The 12,137-nt window shown below is 48.2% G+C and overlaps 2 long non-coding RNA genes across 2 annotated transcripts; both read left to right on the top strand.

The window, feature by feature from the left end:
• Positions 1-21: 21 nt before the first annotated feature.
• On the top strand, positions 22-8,751 carry LOC128810810 (uncharacterized). The gene is made up of 4 exons (XR_008438143.1): positions 22-1,078; positions 3,569-3,683; positions 5,434-5,609; positions 8,528-8,751. It is a non-coding gene; the product is annotated as an uncharacterized LOC128810810 (long non-coding RNA).
• A 750-nt stretch (positions 8,752-9,501) lies between these two features.
• On the top strand, positions 9,502-10,436 carry LOC128810811 (uncharacterized). The gene is made up of 2 exons (XR_008438144.1): positions 9,502-10,126; positions 10,221-10,436. It is a non-coding gene; the product is annotated as an uncharacterized LOC128810811 (long non-coding RNA).
• The last annotated feature ends 1,701 nt before the right edge of the window (positions 10,437-12,137 follow it).

Genomic DNA, 12,137 nt, shown 5'->3' with positions numbered 1-12,137 from the left:
GCTCGCCCCCTCGCATTTTCGTCCGCGCTGTCACGGCTCCACTCGGCTCAGCACAGCTCCTCGCGGCATCACCCGCTCCACCCGGCTTCACCCGACCCCTCTCGGCTTCCCGCGTCCCCTCACAGCTTCGTCCGCCCCAGCCCGGGACACTCGTACTCAGGCAGGGCGGAGGCAGGAGCCCCGAGGGGAGCCATGAGCCGTCTGACCGATTTTTGCGTCTGCTTTGCCTCTGTGGAGCCGCACTGGCTTCACGGAGCTCAGTAAAAACAAAGAAGTCGATACACAGTCAGACACGAGAGGAATGGTTTAATTCCTCTGTACAGGCAGAACAACTGGATCGACTGCAGTAGGGAAACAGAGATGAGGTACGTTGTCTTTCTCTGTGTATGAAAGTCAGAGCAAACCCTGCGAAACAGATGGGCTCAGGACAACCTAACCTTCTTCTTGGTGGTCACTGTCCAAGATGTGCTAGTTCTGAAAAATTTAAAATTGCTCCTCTTTCTTCTCTGCAGTTGTGCAATGTATTATCAACTCTAAGGTTTACTATTACCAAAAATGCACCTTGTTCAACTGGTAACAGAATGTGCTGCCATCTTGGAGTCCTGTTTCAGAGAATCTATCTGTTGACATAAAGCAACAGCAGAAACTTGCTAACAAATCCGCACCTTGTTTTATTCATCACATTAGTCGAATTAGCATTTAAATTACCTAAATATTAAGACCACTTCAGTCAAAACCCTGGACCTAGGCCATGCTGGCAATGGGCAAGTGAGGATGTGGAAGTAAACTTAAAAGCTGTATCTGTTTCTCAGAGATCTGTGAAAACTTCAGCTATGATGTGAATATCTCCATCATTAGAGAAGCTCTGGCATAGATAGATTTTTAAAAAGTTAGTGCAATCTTCTCTTTGCTGCTTCTTCATAGCAGAAATCCATCCCAAACCAGGAATGCTGCCAGGGACTGCAGCTCCCCTCAGAATTCGCTTTATCCTCCAACATGAGTGACCAAAGCCAAGAAGGATCTTTCACAGGTGATTTTGGCTCTTTTTTTGCTAAAAAACAGCTGGATGGCACTCAAGGTAAGGTAGTGATGCTGTGAGGGGATTGGAGGTGGCTGCTGCAGGGGTCAGCAGCGTGGGGCATGTGGGTTTTCCATAGAATCACAGATTCTCTTGAGCTGGAAGGGACATACATAGATCACCACAGAATCCCAGGGTCACTGAGGTGAGGACAGTGTTCCCAGCCCATGGAGTCCCAGCTGTGCCCAGTGCCCACCTTGTCCCCAGCTCAGAGCACTGAGTGCCACCTCCAGCCCTTCCTTGGACACCTCCAGGGATGGGCACTCCAAAGCTCCCTGGGCAGCCCCTGCCTGAGCACCCTTTCCATGCAGAAATTCCTGCTGCTGTCCAAGCTGAGCCTCCCCTGGCACAGCTTGAGGCCGTTTCCCCTTGGCCTGTCCCTGTTCCCTGGCAGCAGAGCCCTGATGCCCCCCAGACTGCACCATGCTGTCAGGAAATTATGGCATGATAAAGACCCCCCTGAATCTCCTCAGAGGAGTCCAATTCCTTTTACCTCACTTTTTTAGTTCCCAGCAAGAGCAGGTAGGGATAAGCAGCTGTGTAAAAACAAGTGGGAGCATGAAGTCTGCAGCCAGAGATGCTTCCAGCTGGGAGCTGTGTCCAGAGAGCCACCAGTATTTGTTGTAAACACAGGATCCCAGGGTGGCTGAGGCTGAAGGAGCTCAGTGGGCACTGGTGGCACCTCCCTGCTCCAGCAGGGCCATCCCAGAGCACAGAGCACAGCATTGTGAGCACACAGCTCTGCCCCAGCCCCAGGGAGGAGAGCCCCCAGGCTCTGTGCACAATGTGCTCAGGGCTGGGCACTGCCCAGGGAAGAAGTTGTGCCTCCTGTGCAGGGGGAATTGCTGGGCTCAGGCCCTGCCCGTGGCTCTGGTGCCATTGCTGGGCCCCGGAGCAGAGCCTGGGCCCTGCTCTGCCCCTCCCTGCAGGCACTCAGTCACATCCCACTGGCACTGCTGGCAGCATGGAATGATGGCATTGTAATGACTTATCCAGAAAAGCTTAGAGAGGCTTAGAAAAGCAAAGAATAAAAAGAGGCATCCTGTGGAAAAGCCTGAGCAGCACAGTGGTGACACATGAGGTTATAAAACAGTTTGGGCAAAAGCATAAGCAAAACATGCCCATGCTGATTATACCCATTTTCAGCCGAACCCTCACTACTGAATAGATACCAGCTTGGAGCTAAGGAAACAGAGTTATCTGAGCTTTTGGCCCACAGCACATCCTGGGGAGACCTGTGTTTTATTCAGAGTCAGACTTTACTCCCTGCCTGCATATTGAGACTATTGCTTCTGCAGCTGAGAATTTTCAGCGAATAAATAAATTTTCATGATCTATTTAGTCCACTAGTGAAATTCTGTTGGAAAGTGTGTACCTCACCTGTCTCCCACCTCCTCAACATCCAAAAGAGAGTGTTAATGCAAGAGTGTGCTAAGGCTCAAACAGGGTAGGGAAAGCCTTTAATGGTGAAAGAGAAAGGGAAAAGAAAATACGGGAATAAGTAAGTGGTTTAAAGCTTCTGGGCAGTGTTATGGGCTCTCAGTGTGACTCAGCTGTCTGCCAGTGACTCTGTGCAGGGCTATTTGGCCCCTTTCCTGTGGCTCATTTAGTTTATATTAGACATAATCTCCCACAAATCACTTCTAGCATATCATCTTTTGTAACAAAACCAGCATGAGACTACATACAGTGTTGCTTTGAAACCTATTGAGGGTATTTTATAAATACTGAGAAAAATACCCATTCCATCTTCTGCATAATTATTCACTGTAAGGAATCTGTAGTTGGCTTTGGTAGGAAAAGGATTTTGCATATTACATATAATATTTTACATATTATGGTGTGCCCATGAGCTGCTCTGTGTGAGGGTGAAAAAGAGAAGGGAGAAAAAGAGTTTTCTGTTAGAGACTGTAAATGTGAAGTTAAAAGGTAGTTAAATAAAAGCTGGTTTGTGATCCCAGTTTCCGTTCCACAAAGGGATTTCTGTGTTCTGAGTTGTCAAGGGCAGACAGTTACCCCACAGGGGATCCCTTCCTTGCTTCTCTCACATCACATTAAATCACCACATCCTATTCTATCCCATTAAATTGTTCAAATATGTATTTTGAATGGTTTCACAGGATATTTTCTATTAGGACAGGGAAAATCTTATCAAGAAAATATCATTCTATGAGGAGTCACAACACCTGTAGTTCATATCCCAAAACTCCGGACAAAGCATTTACACAACAGCCACATTGCCATTTTCACCCTCCACAATAATTGTGATGTTCTTTTTTTGGTCTTTGTGTCTTCTTTACATCTAAGTTGGAGGCCAAAACCATTTACAAACACGCCTGTTCCAAATGCAACATTATCAGGTTGTTGTCTCTTCTGGTTTCCTTTATTGTTTTGTTTTTTTTTTTCTTTCCATCTTCAGTTCTGGTGATGCTGAAGGTGGTTACTTCATGACTCACATTTCACAGCAGCATTTTTTTTGTTCTCTTGCAGTGCAATCAAATAGTCCTGTCCTGAATAATTACCTCGTTTCTCCTTCATCTATGGATTTTCTGTAGAGGTGCATCCATTTCCAAACCAAGCTCTATTCAAAATGCAACTGAGAAAGGTAATGTACCAACCTCTTCTGAAAACACCTTTTTTCTTATAAACCCTTCTGCTCCTCACTGCTTTGCTGGCCTGTAATTGCCGTTAATGGAAGTGTATTTCTTTAGCAGTGAAAGGAGAGAGAACCCAAATTTTCCTGTGTCCCCAGCTGAGTGTGCTATTAGCTGGTCTTTCCAGGAGTGAAGAAAATGCTCCCACTGCCAGTCTGAGCACTGGGGTAATTCCCATAGTACAGAACTCACTGCATGCACCTGTACAAGTGAGGCATGGTTTCATCTCTCTGTGTAATGCTTTTAAACAAAAAGATATTAATTACATGGTCCAGGGAGGAAAAGTGTCAGCCCCTAATTCTGTGTTCTGCTTTCCTTCTCATGCAACTTCATTCCTTCACTGTCAAGGAACAGATCTCTAAGCAAGAATCTCTTCCTGCTGGCTACAGCCATTCCTTATTATCTGATGAATGGCCATGATTTTAGGAGAGGAAATAATCATAGAATCACAGAATGATTTGGGTTGGAAGGGACCTTAAAGATCATCTAGTTCCAAACCTCTGCTACAGGCAGGGACACCTTCCACTGTCCCAGGCTGCTCCAAGCCCCATCCAGCCTGGCCTTGGACACTGCCAGGGATCCAGGGGCAGCCACAGCTGCTCTGGGCACCCTGTGCCAGGGCCTGCCCACCCTCCCAGGGAACAATTCCTTCCCAATATCCCATCCATCCCTGCCCTCTGGCACTGGGAAGCCATTCCCCCTGTCTCTCCATCCCTTGTACAGAGTCTCTCTCCATCTTTCTTGTTGACTCCTTCAGGCCCTGCAAGGCCACACTGAGGTCGCCCCAAAGCTTCTCTTCTCCAGGTGAACAGTCCCAGCTCTCCCAGCCTTTCCTCCCAGCAGAGCTGCTTCATCCCTCTGCTCATCCTGGTGCCTCCCCTGGGCTCTCTCCAGCAGCTCCAGGTCCCTCCTGTGCTGGCCCCAGGGCTGGGGCAGCTCTGCAGGTGGGGTCTCACCTGAGCCCAGGGGCAGAGGGGCAGGATCCCCCCCTTCCCTGCTGCCCATGCTGGGGCTCAGCCCAGGGCACGGGGGGCTTCTGGGTCCTAGCTCTCCCCCCCAGCTCCCCCAGGTCCTTCTCCAGGGCTGCTCCAGCTGCTCATCCCCTGGATTGATCCTGGGAGCTGCCCTGAGCCAGGAGCAGCACCAACACTTGTTGTGAGTTGTCAGCCTTTGAGCCTCACAGAGCGGAGGCAGCAGGGAAATCAGACACACAGGAGTGCTGTGGGGACACCCTGGGTGTCACCTCCTGACCAAGGTCTGCATTAACCCTTGTAAAGTGATATTTACAAGAAAATAGACATGTACTGAATGAACCAGCCTAATCTTCTAAAACTAAAGAATTAAGTCATCTTTGTAACAACACTGCATTAATCTTTATAGAGAAAAAAGCTAATGTTACAAGAAGAAAAAGCAGAAAAGTTGCTAACAGACATAGAAGTATCAACCCAAATAAAATAATGCTTACAGTATCTACCAATTAGGTTAAGAAAAAGTTGTGTGCTTATCTTGAAGACAAAATAGAGCTACCAATCAAAAGATGTGTGATTTTGTAGACCAAGGTAAGAAGTAAATAGAAACAATGTTTAGAAGCACAATAAACAGCTTTTGCCTGATTCACATGAAATCATGCAGAGTCCTTTCTCTTTTCTCCTCAAACCCAGGTGGCCCAGAGCTGAATGTCCTCAATTCATTTGGTTTTAGTTACTCTCCCTAAACAAGTGAATTCCAACATGAGGGCAGAAAGCAAAGCCAACAAGATCCCAAGGCACTGCATCCTCCAGACACCCTAACTTTATTGTTCTTAAGTGGATGAGCCCTGCAGACATGGAACAGGCTGGCAGTGGCTCGGCTCAACCAAGGCACACACAGCAGCCCAGGTGAGCAGATCTCCCTTAGTGTGTCCCTGTCCTGGTCCTGGGCATGAGGAGTGGGGCCAGGCAGAGATGAGCTGATGGGAGTCTGATCTGCTCTAGAGAGAGGCAGGAAGGTGAAGGGCTGTGGTAGAAACTCAGAGGAGGTGGAAGGTGCAGGCTTGGAGCAACTCAGCCTGCTTTTGGGTCATGCCTTCACACTGGGAGGTGATGTGGCAGCACCTTACCTCTGGGAGTTCTTGTGCACCTTGCCTCCCACGAGGAGGGTGTTCCTCTTCCCTCTGAACTTCCCTGGCTCACATGCAGCAGCTGGTGCTTGTGCTGAGTAGGTAGTGCTGTGTTGCTGCTGCTGCTGGGTGGGATGGAAGCATCCAGAAACCTGGGCTCTTGATTATGTGTCAGTTGGCATCACATCTCAGCTCACCAGTGCAAAGCCACGTCAGCAGAGCGATGCTTGATTTGGGGACATACTTTTGTACCCTGGGTGCCAAACCTCTTTAATCTGGGGGCACTGCAAGGTCCCTGCTGCTCCTTTTGAAGTGTGGGCTCTCCAGAGGCACTTTCTGCTCTTCTGGGCAGTCCTTTGCCTTCTGTGTTTGTGAGTAGGGAGCAGTTTATTCTCACAAGGGAAACAATGGGCTTTTCCATAGCTGATGCTACATTTTGGTTAGCAATGGGAGAACTGGAAAAGGTATGACACACATCATTACTGCTTTCTGCAGAAAGGGCTGAATTCAGATGTCATCTATGCTGTCCTGATGGAGAGAGAGTGCTCCACATGCTCTTCCCTCTGGCATGGCACCATTTAAATGTGTGTGACACAGCCTGTTCTCCAGAAAACACACAAACCTCTGGGGATCCTAAGTGGTTTGACATCTTTGCAAGCAGAGTTTCTGGTCTTGCAGTGTGGCTTCACCCTGTGTGGGCAATGTCGTCAGCGTGGCCACCCCATAATTATGGGGTTGCCTTTCTGGAGCATGGCAGGCCCTTCCAGTTCTGGAGCAGCATGACCCCATGAAGCAAAACAGTCAGGCTGTGGAATGGCTTGGAGATTCAAAAACCCAGAGATAAAACTCAGAAAGCCTCAAAAGCCAGCCAAACTGGGTTTTACAAGGGTAAAAGTAAATTTAAATAAGAGTTTCTTTTTCCACATAAGTAAGAGGAGGACAGAAACTACAGAAACTATGTGGACCTCTGCTCTATATATGGAAAGGTAAATTTCTTGGTTGTATTTTCACCAAAATACAGGCACAAAGAAAGCTCAAAGATTCAGGCATGCTAAAGGCAAGGGACTATTCAGTAAGAACTGGACAGGCCAAGGGGAAACGGCCTCAAGCTGTGCCGGGGGAGGCTCAGCTTGGACAGCAGCAGGAATTTCTGCATGGAAAGGGTGCTCAGGCCTTGGCAGGGGCTGCCCAGGGAGCTTTGGAGTGCCCATCCCTGGAGGTGTCCCAGGAAGGGCTGGAGGTGGCACTCAGTGCTCTGGGCTGGGGACAAGGTGGGCACTGGGCACAGCTGGGACTCCATGGGCTGGAAGGCATTTTCCAGCCTCAATGATTATGGAATTCTGTAAAGAATAGAAGACCAGTTAATTAATTAATCCAATGCCATTCTTTTTAGTATGGTTCTGTCAGACAGGGTTTGGGCTTGGATGGCCCAAAGAGGACCCTGGTAATGAAGTTTGCTGACAGCACAAAGCTTGACATTGCCCCAGTATAGAGAACAAGTCAGAGATAGGATGAAGTTTAACAGTGAGAAATTCTTGCAGCAAGTAGGGATTTCTGCTGCAAACTCCAAAGCTCAGAAGGACAAAGGAAGAGAAAGGCTTGTACAGGTCAGCAGATCTCCAGGCAGCTGGGAGCCCTCGGTGTGGCACGGCCACCTAACGGCAAACAGGAGTTTGAGGCAGGTCAGAAGTGACATTATCAGGACACAGGGAGAGGTTAACACTCCCCATGGTGGGTGGCCACAGCCACAGCCACCCACGGGCAGGGCTGCAGGGAAACACTGCTGGGTGGTGCACAGCTTCTGAGAGGGCACTCAGGTGGCTGCAAATCAGACGTGAGTGAACATGGATGGGATATCAGGAGGACTCTCTGCTGGAAAGGGACGCTTTGGGAGCAGTCTTCCAGCAGTAAATGACCCAGCTGACCTCAGATGAATTCAGCAATCTTGGTGAGAGGAAGGAGGTGCTTGGTAAGATGGGATGTTTCCATCGTGTTCCCTGTTCTTCTACTCTGCTTCCAACCAGAGGTTCCAGCCTGCAGCGCTCTTTTACAACCCAGCTCTTGCCCAAGACAAAAGGGGTGTTATAGTAGCAACAATAGTGTGACTTCCCCTGACCAGTGCCATCCATCCCTGCAGGAAAATGGGTGGAAAAGCTCTGAAAGAGCTTCAGAAAAATTCAGTGTCAGGAGTTGGCATGAAACTAATCCAGCTGTATCACACTGCATTCAAAGCCACATCTTATTAAATCATTCAGGATGAAGGACTGGAAACAGGGGCAGTTTGCCAAGTTATTCAGCAGATGTATAATCACAGCTGGTCAGCAGCTTTCTAAAATTACCACAGTCATCTAAGACAGATTTTCTTCATGACCAAGGCAGGTTTTTAATAGATTCAGGAAACAAAATGATGTCTGGTAACATTTCTCCTAATTCTAAGGCAGTAAATTATCTTTATGATACTGCTTTTCAATTCCTTGTATGTTTTCTATTCCTTTTCAGAATTTTTGTTTTTGTTTAAAAAAATGTTGATCACCCTCATTTACCCTTAGAAGAGTGAAGGTCATGCTAACTTCCGTCTAGTTGTAAGGGCTGGTTTATAGGGAATTATTTCAAGAAATTTGGAGGCAATTTAAATATGGTTCAAAAATTTTTTGGGGTCTGGACGAGTTAACTTTTGTCACTTTATTTTTTCCTCAGGATGTAACAACTCACTGCTGCTCACATTGCTTCTCTGCCTACTCTTCACTGCCCTGTTTTATGAAATTTAGCTTTCATCTCCTCTAGACTTGAGAGAAGGTGAGGCATTAGGAAGCCAAGGAAATTACTGTACTTGCCAATAAACTGTTACAAGAGGAGAAGCAAATATTGAGAGTGAACTCCCAGTCCCTTCAGCATTAGAATGAAGACAGGTGCTTCTTCTTGGCTGCAGCCATGACAAAGGTACCTCATAGTTATGGGAGCAAGGGCAGTCCATACGAATTGTCATACCGTCATAGAATCATGGAATCCCAGGGTCACTGAGGCTGGAAAATGCCTTCTAGCCCATGGAGTCCCAGCTGTGCCCAGTGCCCACCTTGTCCCCAGCCCAGAGCACTGAGTGCCACCTCCAGCCCTTCCTGGGACACCTCCAGGGATGGGCACTCCAAAGCTCCCTGGGCAGCCCCTGCCAAGGCCTGAGCACCATTTCCATGCAGAAATTCCTGCTGCTGTCCAAGCTGAGCCTCCCCTGGCACAGCTTGAGGCCATTTCCCCTTGGCCTGTCCCTGTTCCCTGGCAGCAGAGCCCGACCCCCCTGGCTGTCCCCTCCTGGCAGGAGTTGTGCAGAGCCACAAGGTCCCCCCTGAGCCTCCTTTTCTCCAGGCTGAGCCCCTTTCCAGCTCCCTCAGCTGCTCCTGGGGCTCCAGCCCCTTCCCCAGCTCCCTTCCCTTCCCTGGCCATGCTCCAGCCCCTCCAGGGCTCTCTGGCTGGGAGGGCCCAGAATTGGACACAGCCCTCGGGGTCCCTCAGCAGGGCCAGCCCAGGGGACAGGCCCTGCCCTGGGCCTGTGGCCACCCCATGGCTGCCACAGCCCAGGGGCCATTGGCCTCGTACCCCCCTGGGCACCCCCGGGCTCCTGTCCAGCCCTGGCACAGCCCCCAGGGCCTTTCCCGATGGGCCCTTTCCAGCCCCTCTGCCCGGCCTGGAGCTGCAGGGCCTGGGGTGACCCCAGGGCAGGACCTGGCACTTGCTGAACCTCAGCCCATGGATCCAGCCTGTCCTGATCCCTCTGCAGAGCTTCCTGCCCTCCAGCCAGCCTGGTGCTGTATGTGAAGTTACTGAGGGCACCCTTGGTAACTCTCACACTGAAGTCTGTTCCCTGCACTCACTCTGGTTTTGGCTCTTATATATTGCGCAGTTTTTATGCTGCCCAGGCAGTGTGGCTTGCAAACAAAACATATCATCCATTTGTACTTTTGGAAAGGTTTTGTCCCACCCAAAGCCAGGCTGAGGCTGGTAGCAAACACAGCTTTGCAGAGGAAATATGTTGTTGTGCTTCCAGCTCTGCCAAGGGCTCAGCTGATCCTGTGTTTCAGAGCACAGATTCCAGTAATGGGAATGAAGCAGCAGTCAGTCATCGGGCTCTCTCTTTTAGCAGTGTTAGCAGTTACACCACAAAAAGAAGTTGAACAGAAAGAGGCATTCAGCTGGGGCTAGCTGAGTCTCAATCTTTTGTCTGGAAAATCCTTAACATCCCCATTGAGGACTGGAGTAACAAATTAAAAACTTTTGTCTGCTTGCCCCTCCAAATCAGCGCATGTCAGTAACACTGTGATCGTGGATAAAGGAAAAGGAAGTTGTGGGCTGGCTTCACCATTCATTAAGGTAAAGTCATTTACTCTTCTTTACACAGGGTTGGAATGTACTGTGCAGCAGTGCTTGGGGCATGGATCTGGACACAGCAGGGGTGGAGAAAGGGTGCTGCCATGTCCTGCTTTGGGAATGACTTTGAGTCCTGTGCTGAATGCAGAAAGCTATGAAAAACATCTTATTTTCTTTATGTGTGCATGGAGAATCCACTCAAACTCAAAATTAAACAATAAATGGGATGTTTTACCCCTCTTCAGGATCCTTGGTGTTTGCAGGTCTTTGGTTACAGAGCGGTCAAAGCCAAACCTTTCCTGGCAGCAACAGGGATGCACGATGGCCCCTGACCCCAGACTGCAGCTCGGGGGCTTAGGGTGGGTGTGGGGTAGCACACCTTCCATGGAATCACACAGTCACAGAATCATTGTGGTTGGAAAAGGCCTCCAAGGTCTCCAACCTTTGATGGCACACCACCATGCCCACTAAGGCAGCTGCCCCAGGACAGACACCGGGAGGGTTTAGGAACCTCCCTGAAACAGCCCGTGAATGAGGGACCAGTGTAACACTGAATGGAAGAGATGGGAAAGCTTCCTGTGAAGCAAAACTCAAACACCTTCCTTTGAAGGCAACTCAAATTCATGTTTGACAGGTAAACTCAAATTCCTGTTTGACAGGGAAAATAGTGTTTTTCTGTTTTCAAGTTTTCTGTGTTGTGGCTGAGGAAACAAACCTCTGTGCACAGAAACAAGCTCCACGTGGGAGGTGCTGCCTGATAACATGGTCAAACCCCAGCAGTTCTCTCCTTGCTTTCTGTGGGAGGTTACAGGGGCTGTGGTCGTTTTGTTGAAGGCACTGGTCTGTTCTGGAGCCATGAACTGAAGCTTTACAGTTTCACAAGCAGCAGGGTCTCCTTTTTAATCACTGTTTTAATGTCTTGGGAAACAATGCTGTGTAGAATGGAGCTCTTATTTCTCTTGGCTTTCCTGATATCTACCCCGATTGAATGTCTGTTTGTTTCACTCCTGTCAGGATAAAATCTCTTATTTTTGGCAGATTCCCCATGCTGGAATTCACTTTTGCAGTTGATACTTTAATGGTGCATGGCTGCAAATCCATTTTGTAAAACATTTTACTCAAAATGCCAGGCTAATAATTTACTGTGCTTGTCATTGGATCTTTTTTTTGCTTAGGCACTCCCTGCACTTCTTGAGCTGTGGATGTGAAATAAGCTTCAGTGAAATTTGGCAGGATGTGAGCTGCAACATTAGTTGTACGAGGTGTTAGCACCCAAACCCCTCATTTGGGAAGTTCCAGTGCCTCTCCTCCATAAGGTACTGTTACACGTTCTCTACATGAACACAGGCACCTTTGTGGAAAATGTTCTTCAGTAGACCCACAATCCGTGACTGTCGAATAAATTCACTTGTGAACTGATTCTGTGTAAAAAGGGAGTGTTATACCCATTTATCATAATGAGAGGAATTCCTTAAGCACTATGGAGAACAGCCACCTACAATTATCACTCAGTAATTTAAAATGCCAGTTGCTTTCCTTTCTGACACAGAAAATATATGTCTATGCATGCAGTAAAGGTACTTAATGATCACATGCTGCATTAACAGGATAGGAAAATTAATCCCATCCAATATAAAAGTATAAATATCATTAGCTGAACCAAGATGAATGTGATGTTCTTGGTGAGTGATTCTATTTTTGGGAAATCACGGGGTTGGAATAAGATTAAAATAAAAAAGAGGTGACACTTGGCTCTTCTAACTAACTGTAAAATACTCCCTTTTCCACTAAGGGTTTGCAGCTTGTTCCTTTCATAAAGCCTCTGGTTTAGTCTCTCTATAATTTCAGCTGAGAAAAGCTCCAGGGCAGACTCTCTGACTACAAACTGTGGAGTGACAGGACAAGGGGGAGTAGGTGTAGATCAGCTATTAGGAAGAAATCCTTCCCT

Source organism: Vidua macroura, chromosome 8, assembly GCF_024509145.1.
Source record: "Vidua macroura isolate BioBank_ID:100142 chromosome 8, ASM2450914v1, whole genome shotgun sequence".
NCBI classification, from domain to species: domain Eukaryota; kingdom Metazoa; phylum Chordata; class Aves; order Passeriformes; family Viduidae; genus Vidua; species Vidua macroura.
The sequence above is the reverse complement of the archived record's forward strand: the minus strand, read 5'-3'. Positions and strand labels throughout refer to the sequence as shown.